The sequence below is a fragment of the Elephantulus edwardii genome, unplaced genomic scaffold (genome assembly GCF_000299155.1).
Source record: "Elephantulus edwardii isolate Elephantulus edwardi_28Jun2011 unplaced genomic scaffold, EleEdw1.0 scaffold00035, whole genome shotgun sequence".
Lineage (NCBI taxonomy): Eukaryota > Metazoa > Chordata > Mammalia > Macroscelidea > Macroscelididae > Elephantulus > Elephantulus edwardii.
In genome coordinates this window covers 20,616,361-20,626,152 of record NW_006399785.1, presented here as the reverse complement: position 1 = coordinate 20,626,152, position 9,792 = coordinate 20,616,361, and positions in this window count along the sequence as shown.

The following is a 9,792-nucleotide window of genomic DNA, read 5'->3' as shown; positions in this document are numbered from 1 at the left end:
AGCAATTCCTTCCACAGATGTAATTGATCTGATTGCTAAGCATAACATTAGGTAAAATCCATGTGTATAGCCTGCGTTTATGTTTCTTATAAACATATTTTCAATGAATAAGTCATTGATTGTATAAAAAAGTCTATTATTCTATCTCGAGCTTTTTATCTGTCACCAAGTTTATGTTTCCCAACTTCTACTCCTTCTTCTCTGTTCCCAGCTTTTTACTAACGCTTCTTGATTGCATGCTTGATCAATCTCTGAGTGTAAAAGTTGGTAGAAATCTTCTGTTTCCTCCTCTTTGGCTCCTGTTGTTGGTGCATATATTTGAATGATGGTGGACTTCCTTGTATGCGTATGGATATTACTCTATCACTCACAATGTTATATTTTTAAAAAATCATTATTTATTTAAGAACATCATCTGTTTGAGCCTACAAATATTTAAGGAAAACAATTATTTTAATTATTAGAATAAATGATTACTAGGAATTCGATTCTAACATGGTCTACAATTCACTAGTGGTATAATTGTTAGCAGGAGTGGCATCCGTTTCCTAAACATGTCTCCGGAAACTCTATGAACTTTGATAAATGTTGATAGAGAGGTTTCAGGCCTTTTGTTCATAGGGCCACCATGAGTCATGCTCGACTTGAAGGCTGTCAACAACAACAACAACACAATAAGGAAGACTCAATGAAAAGGATTGTTATAGTGATGGAAACAATGGGCTTAGCACAATAAAATAGGAGTCATGAATTTGGCATAGGTTTGGGCATGTTTTTTCCCTATTGTACATATGATCACTCTCAGTCAGAGCTGACTGACTTGACCGTATTTAACAATGACAACAACATAAATATATAAATATTTATCAGATTAATCCTTATTCGTTCAAACTAAATCTTCACACAGTCACAAATAGACCTTTTCATTCATGGTCTATAGAGCATTTTCTATTAATTTAAATTTCTAAAGTATTCTTGCACTGACAGTAATTGATAATAAACAGAAAGTCTTAAATATAAGGATGCATTTGTCACAAGTTTATAAATAAAATGTTTTAGAACTTGCCATACTAGGCATGTCTATTTATTTGCAATTATCTATGACTTCCAAATGCTTCTGATGTTGAATCAAAATGTTTCCGCTAGAATACCTTTACATGAAAATGTAGTGTTACAAGGACATTAGATTTGACTAGAACTTTCAAAGATCTTCTTATTGCAATATCAGGAGAATAAGCGAATGATAATGAACATTAGAATGATTTCATCCATTGCTTCAGACAAATTCCCAGCTTTTAGTGAAATAATGGAATTATTTTAAAAAAATCAAAACCTTTTGATATTTTCTTACAAGGTGGGACGAGCATGTTTCACCATTTTCTCTTACATTCTACTTCAAACCTGGATTTCTTTTCATCACTCCCGATGTTGTTTTTGTTGTTGTTGTCTATTGCCTTCTAGTGGAGCACAATGCATAGCAACCCTGTGAACAAAAGGCTTGAAGCCCCTCTACAGCTATGGGCATTTATCAAAGCTCATAGAGTTTCTGGAGGCATGTTATTTAGGAAGTGGATGCCACTCCTGTTTCTTTTCCAAACCTATTGTTGTTATGTGCCACTGAGTCACCTGTGATGTATAGTGACGCTATGCATAGCATCTCTGACCCCTTCCCTGTCCTGAGCCAGTCTCACTAATTCTGGCACACCAACCCCCATTGTCCCGCTTACTGTATCAATATCAATCCATCTCATCCAGGATCTCCCTCTCCTGCTCTGTCTGTCCAACCTTCTGTGTATGATGTCCTTCTCCAAGCATGGATCTCCTGGCCACGTGCCCAGAGTAAGTGAGGCAGAGCTTCAAAATCCTAGCCTCCAAGGAGAGACTTGGTTTCACTCTCTCAAAGATAGACTGATTTGTTTTCTTGGTGGTCTGTGGTTCAACACTCTTCTCCATCACTCCCAATGTTGTAATATATATGGAAGCAAACTCATATCTTTTTTTTTTCCCATGGAGTGGCGGGTGTGTTCAAAACACTGAGCACTTAATTACTGCACAATCAGGGCTTACTTCTATTTCTTTTCTTGCATGTTGTCAAGAAGGGCTAGTAGTTGGAAAAAGATATCATGCTGGAAAAGGTAGGGGTCAGAGAAAAAGAGGAAGACCCTCAACAATTTAGTAACAGTGATTGTAGCAATGATCTCAACCATATCAGAAATTGTAAGGATAGCAGAGAATAGGGTGAGGATTAGAGCTGTTGTTCATAGAATTGCTGTGTGTTATAATTAACTCAACAGCACCTAACAACATTCAGGGCTTCTTTCTACTTCTTTTTATTTTTTTTTAAATATTTTTGTGTACAGATCTTCAAGGAAAACTGTTTAAAAAGCTCAGTGTCTCTCTGTTCATATTTCTTCAAAGCTGATTCTGGTTGTTTGCAATTATTTTGAATCGGATTAACTTATTCTAAATCATGATAGCAAAATAAAAAGATAACGCAAAAAAATCTTTATAGAACTGTCAATGAGTATTTCAAACCTACTATTTAAATACGGGAAGATGTAGTACTGAAGGCATTAGAGGCCTAAACTGCACTCACCACAAGCTTGAAAAATTTCCAAATGTTAAGAGCTTATGCTCCAATAAAATATGGAGAAATGAATTTATGTTTATTGGCCTGTCTCTGTACATGGGAGTTCTCCAAATTAACTTCCATGTAAAACACTGTAATTATTAAAAGATAAATAATAAAAATATCTTAATATAAAAGTTACAAAGCTTCATACTAGTTTTATATTACTTATAATATATTCTACTTGCATACACATTATTAAACATCAGCAATATCCACAGTAATTTTTGCAAAAATAGACCTAACAGAATAACAATTTGGTGTGTTTGTGTGTGGATTGTGTGTGTGTGTGTGTGTGTGTGTGTTAACAAGGAAGAATGTTTTATCATGTTTTGTAGAGGTGTAAGCATATGGTGATATTAAAAAGCAAATGGATATGTAGCTGTTTTACTATAGATAATACACGGAGGCATGGATGGTGAAACATAGTCTTACAAACTTAGGGAATGTTGTCAGGATAGGCTTAGTCTTCTGAAAAGAAATCCTGATTGAAACTCTATGAACTGATAAGTATTGATAGTTATACAAGGGCCAAAGGCTTCAGGCCTTTTGTTCATAGAGCCATTGTAAGTTGTGCTTGACTTGAAGGCAATCAACAACAACAACAAAGGGGAAGCAGATTGTTAATGAGTTAACTGACATGTTGTTGTTGATTGCCATTGAGTTGAGGTCGACTCATAGCGACTCCATGAACAAAAGACTTAATGCCTTTCGGCAGAGATCGTTGTTTCTCCAAGTTCATAGATTTTCCAGAGGCATGTGGTATAGGAAGTGGATGCCACTCCTCCTTCCCAACCTGTTTTACAGCTGGAAGCTCAACCAAACACTGTCCACAATGGGAAACCATTATGGTATTTGATATTCCCATGACACAAGGTTCAGCATCATAGCAAACCCAGGTAACCTCACACAGCACATTGACAAAGAGTGATGTGCAAAGTGGAAGAATGTTCCTCCAGATAGTAACACCACTAGTCTCATTTAACAGCGGTTAAGTGTTGTGGAGTCGAGTATGACTCAGAGCAAGCTTTGCACAAAAGGCTTGAACTCTGTTCTATAATTAACATAATTTCTGTATATTTATAAGGGAGTTTATATAGTTTCATAGTGCCATAAAAATGAACTTCAATGTGGTGGGAACTATGAAGATGATGCAAGGTGAAGACAGAATTCCATTTATTGTTAATAAGGATGTTAAGACTGGCAATGGCACTTAACAACAACAGCAACAGCAAATTTGAAGATAGTTTGCATTGTCTTGTCCTAAGAGTATTACTCTATGTAACATTATTTAAAGTCACCGTTATGACATATAGACACTTCTTGTTGTTGTGATGTGCTATTGAGTCATCTGTGACTCATAGCAACCCTCTGGACAGTTGCTCTGAAGCTCATCCTGTCCTGAGCCAGTCTCACTGACTCCAACACACCTACCCCCATTAGCCCAAGTACAGTATCAATCCATTTCATCTCTGGTCTTCTTCTCTTGCACTGTCCCTCCACCTCTCCGAACATGATGTCCTTCACCAAGAACTAGTCCCTTCTGGCCTCCTGTGCCCAAAAATATATGAGACAGAGCTTAAAAATCCTAGACTCCAAAGAAATCCTTGGTTTCACACTCTTCAAGTCACATCTATTTGTTTTCTTGGATGTCCATAGTATGTTCATTACTCTTCTCCAACACCACAGCTCAAAGACGTCAATTCTTCTTTCATCCTTAGTCACTATCCAGCTCTCTAATGCATAGCATGTAACTGCAAAGGCCATGCCTGGAAAGGCACACCTTAGTCTCTAGGACGATATTGTTGCTTCTTAGTACTCTGGAGAGAGGTCCCTGACAGCAGATTTTTCCAGTGCAATTTGTGTTTTGATTTCCTGATTGCTGGTGCCAAGAGTGTTGATTGTGGAGCTAAGCAAGTTGTAATTTGTTAACAATGTCAATCTCTTCTCCATCTATCATGGTGCTGCCAATTATCCCAGAGGTGAGAATCTTTGTCTTCTTGATATTTAGCTTCAATCCATATTGAAGACTATAGTACTTGACCTTCTGCACCAAGCATTCCAGGTCCTCATCAGTTTTAGCAAACAAGATTGTATCTTGTGCATAATGTAGATTGCTGATGAATCTTCCTCCAATCCTGATGCCACATTGCTCCTCATAAAGCCCAGCCTTTTGAATGGCATATTCTGCATATAGATTGAAAAGGTATGGAGATAGGATACATCCCTGACACACCCCTTTCTTGATTTTGAACCAATCAGATATCCAAGGTAAGACGAGACATTAAGTTCCAGGCCTGCATCAGAAACCCTAGAGCTCAGCACACAGCTGCAATCTGGGTTTACCTTTTGTCCTTCTAATTCAGTGTTGGGAACTCCATAGCTTTGCACACGGCAGGACTTTGAGACCACGTTCTACTCTTCCTAATCATGTAATGCTCATTCTCCCAAAATTTCACCAGTGTTGTTAACAATCATAGATACTTAGATGTTTAATTTTTAGTTATTGAATTCAACAAGAGCTGTCCAGTCAATAACAATTTATAAAATTTCATGAACAATAGATCAGAACTTTGAATTATCCTTGTCCATCCTCACGGTCTCTGCCAAGCTTCAGTCTACTGTTACTGTCACTGTGTCATTCCATCTCATTGAGGGTCTTTCTCTCTTTCATTGACCCTCTACCTTTACCAGTATGATGTCTTAAGCAATTAGAGTCAAGACAAGCCATCTTTTGGGGTCACATTATGTCAAGTTAAGATCAGAATGTGTACTTTGCCATTTCAAGTTCTACAAGGAGAGAATAAAAACCATACAAAAATATGTATAAAATAATGTTGTTGTTGTTGTTGTTATGTGCTGTCGAGTCATTTGTGACTCATAGTGACCCCATGTACAACAGCCTTAAACCGTGCTCTATCCTGTGCCAATCGCATTGCCTCTGACACACCCATCCCGATTACCCCAGTCACTGAATCAATCCACCTCATAGAGGGTCTTCCCCTCCTGCGCTGTCCCTCTATTCTACCCAGTGTGATGTCCCTCTCTAAGGACCTGTCTCTCCTTACAACATGTCCAAAGTATGTCAGACGAAGCCCCAGAATCCTTGCCTCCAAGGAGAAGCCTGGTTTAATCCTCTCTAGGATGAATCTGTTTTTCTTGGCAGCCCATGGCACATTCAATACTCTTCACCAGCACCACAGCTCAAAGGCGTCAATTCTCCTTCTATCCTCCCTAGTCATTATCCAACTATCTGATGCATAACAAGTGATTGCAAAAAATATAAAATAATAGATAACATTTATGATAAATAATTGTCAATTTGGTTCCAAAAATAATATAGAAAGTATGAAAAAAGACATCTGTATTTTTTTTTCCCAGATGAAAACAACTACCAAAAGAATTTGGTGTTGAGTTTATTCAGCTTATAGTGATCCCATGTATATCAAAGTATAGTTGTATTCTGTAATGTTTCCTAAATTGAGATGGAAGTGCTTCAGGGTTGCATTCTCTCTCCTGTTCAATCTGTATGCTGAACAAATTATTTGAAAAGCTGGACTCTATGAAGAGGAAGGTGGTATCAGGATTGGAGGGAGACTAATCAATTACCTGTGTTACGCAGATGACACCATGAAGCTTGTGAAAGTGCAGAAGACTTGAGGTACTTGTTGCAGAAAAGCAAGGAATGCTATGTTCCGTATGGATTGCATCTCAATGGCAAGAAAACAAAGATTCTTACCACTGGACAGATAGCCAGTGTCATGATGGATGAACAGGAGATTGAAACTGTCAACAGTGTCATCTTGCTTGGATACACAATTAGCACCCTTGGTACCAGTAGTCAGGAAATAAGGAGATGTTTTTGTCTGGTAAAATCTGGAGTTAAAAAGCTCTCAAAATTATTGAGGGTAATGGTGTCAGTCTGAAAACTAAGGTGTGTTTAATTCAGGCTATCGTTTTTCCAACTACTTGCTGGACATTTTGAGAGCTGGACAATGAATACAGATGACAGAAAAAATAATTGACCCCTTTAAGTTGTGGTGTTGTAGAAGAACAGTCAACATTCCATGAATGGGCAAGAGAAACAGACAGATATTTCTTGGAGAAAGCAGAGCTAGAATGCTCTTGGGAGGTAGGATTGATGAGGCTTCACCTAATGTACTTTGGACATGTTGTTAGGAGGTGTTATTCCATGTTGAAGGTCATGATGCTGGGTAGGGTGGAGGGTTGGCAAAGGAAAGGAATTCCCTCAGCTAGGTTGACTGACACGGTGACTGCTTCATTGGCTCTTATGTGTCAGGATGTGTGAGGACGGCATAAGCTAGAACAGAGTTCAGACTTTTTTGTTTCTAAGGTTGCTATGAATCATACTAGACTTGCTGGCATCTAACAAAAACAACAACAAATGTTTTCTATGCCTGATTTTTTTGAGGGGTGAATGGAAGGGGAAGTCCAAAAGGTATAATCTAGATTAATGACAGAATGCAATCAAGACAGAATATACATTTGATTTTTAACCCAGTAAAGCAGTTAAGATTGTTGTTGAGACGAGTGGGAGCACAGGGGAAATGTCTGACATTGAGGGATTTTTTTGTTGTTGGTATTGATGCTGTGAACAGGGACTGTTCACCTTTGTGAAGCTAACAAATGTCATACCTGGCGATCCTGATGAGGCATTGGCTCTTTTTACAGTAGATGTCAGGAGTGGGCTTCTATGCGATGGCTCCAGATGCGTGGATACGTGGGATTTTTTTAAGAATTTGGGATATGGTAAATGTGGTTAAAATGACTACCTTTGCTGCTGCTAGAATGGAAAGAAAAGAAGCATTTGGCCTGAGACAAAGCACAGGCCATAGGCCACAAGGACATGTGTGAGTAAAATGGCCTGAGAGTTTAGATAGAAGTTGAAATTGTTAATCCCTTTACAGGTTTATGTGTTAAAGTTTTTGTTAAATTAACTTCATTTTAGTGATGGGGTTTCATATAGTTCATGTGTTGTTGTTTTTGTTGTTGTTATTTGCCCTTGAGTCAAGCACGACTCATAACAACCCTATGAAAAAAAGGCCTGAAGTCCATCTACAACTATGGACATTTATCAAAGTTCATAGAGTTCCCAGAGGCATAGTTCATATAGTAATGTTAATATATATTGCATAAATATTTAATATTTTTGCTGATGCAGTGTTAAGATGTATAATATAGATGTATGATATAAACAAGCACTTGTAAATCCTTCAAGTGTGTAATCTGTCCTGAGGCCATTTGCATATACTAAAAGCAGGACATTTGCCCTGAAAAACTTGTTGAAAGCAGTAAACTATAGAGCACTGGGCTTAGCCTCAGAAGATCAAGCTCTGTCCAGTACTCTGGAGAAATTTGCATTTGAATAAATCTTCCTCTGACTTTTGTATACATTTGGAAGAAAGAGTGCAAGAACAAAGGAAACTCTGAGCTTTTAAAACTGCTACAAGTAGATTGGTTTCTGAGGCAGAGTAAGGGGGGATACTCATTAGAGCCCCTTTCCAGGATCTGAAGTTAAAGGGACCTGGCCAGTGTGCTCACTCACGGTGACCACCTGCATCTACCAGAGCGGAATTAGGAAACATGTAACAACAGAGAGACAGGCTGAGTTTGTACACATTCATCAGCATTGTTGGCTTAGCATGCACAGATACACAGATAAGCATTGATAAACACAAAATGATTGCTGGCTTTGAGAAGCAGGAAGTCATGTGGACCCCCATTTTGTTGACTTGGCCCTTTGCAGAGGCTAAGACTGAGTGTAGGGACCAGTCATTCTGGAAGAAGTGTGGCCTCCTGAGCTTGCATTTAATGCTCATTTGGACCTAACCTTGGATGGCTTGAGATGAAGTGACCAGAACCCAAGAAGGTGTTCCATGCTGTGATCTAATGTTGATGGCTACAACATGATGGTTTGTTTTTGACTGAATTTTACTCATGGATACAGATGCTAAAAGTTTTAACTGGAACAGAAGATTCTTCAGAGAAAAAAACAAGCTTGTTTCCTCAGAGTATTGGTTTGATAGGGATGGGAAAATCAGAAATTGGCTGTCTAAAACGGGAGAGATTAAAGCATGAGGAATGAAGTTGTTAATTACCCACTTTAGAGCTATTATATAAGGAGAAAGTTAGTTTTCATGTTAATCTTAATGGCTAGAAATGCCTACGGCATTTATCTTCCAATATGACTTTTCTAGCATTTTTTTTGTCTGACTGATATTTTTATGAGTCAAATTCCAAGACTTTCTTCAAAGATACCTGTGACTAAATTTAAATTGTCAGCTTTTTGGTTAACATTTGAATCCATCATGTATTTACACAAAATTCGTTATATGTAATAAGGACAGGAAGTTAGGAACAATTAGTGTGTATTGATGCAGTGTCTACATTAAAACAATCACTTATCTATCTGTGTTTTAACATCATCGTATGTTTGCATCTCTTCACATTCCCTGAAAAAAAAATTTGCTTGGGTCTGTTGTTGTTGGTGTTAAGTGCCTTCCACTTGTAGCGACCCTATAAACAAAAGTCCTCAACACTTGTATAACTTTCATCCTCTCTCCAGGTTCATAGGGTTTCTGGAGGCAAGCTATTATGGAAGTGGATACCACTCCTGCTTCCAAGCTCGTTTTAATTGGGGAGCTCCACCAAACACTATCCACTATGGGTAACTGTTATCTCATTTGGAAGATCCGTGCCAAAGTGTTCAGCTTCACAGCAACCACAAGTTACCTCTGTACAGCAAGTGGACACACCAGAGTTATACAACGTAGAAGAATGTTCTTGGGTCTACTCTCTCAAAATTTCTGTGACTATTGATGGAGCTTTTAATAATGTGTATTAAGCATGACATACACAATGAACATGTGAGTTTCACACTAGGGTTTTTAAAATATTACTATTTATCCTTCAATAATAACTGGATCTTATATGGAGATTACATTGAGAAGAATGAGAATCATAGAATACTGGAGAACATTATGCTGAGTGAAATATCCCGGTCACAAAAGGACAAATATTACATGATGCCACTGTTGTAGAATGGGACTGTCCTTGAGGTTGGGGAGAGACTGAGTAAGATGGGTTCAATAATGTATGCTGCACTGAAACAGAGGAGGGAGAAAACTGTTTAAAAGAGATAT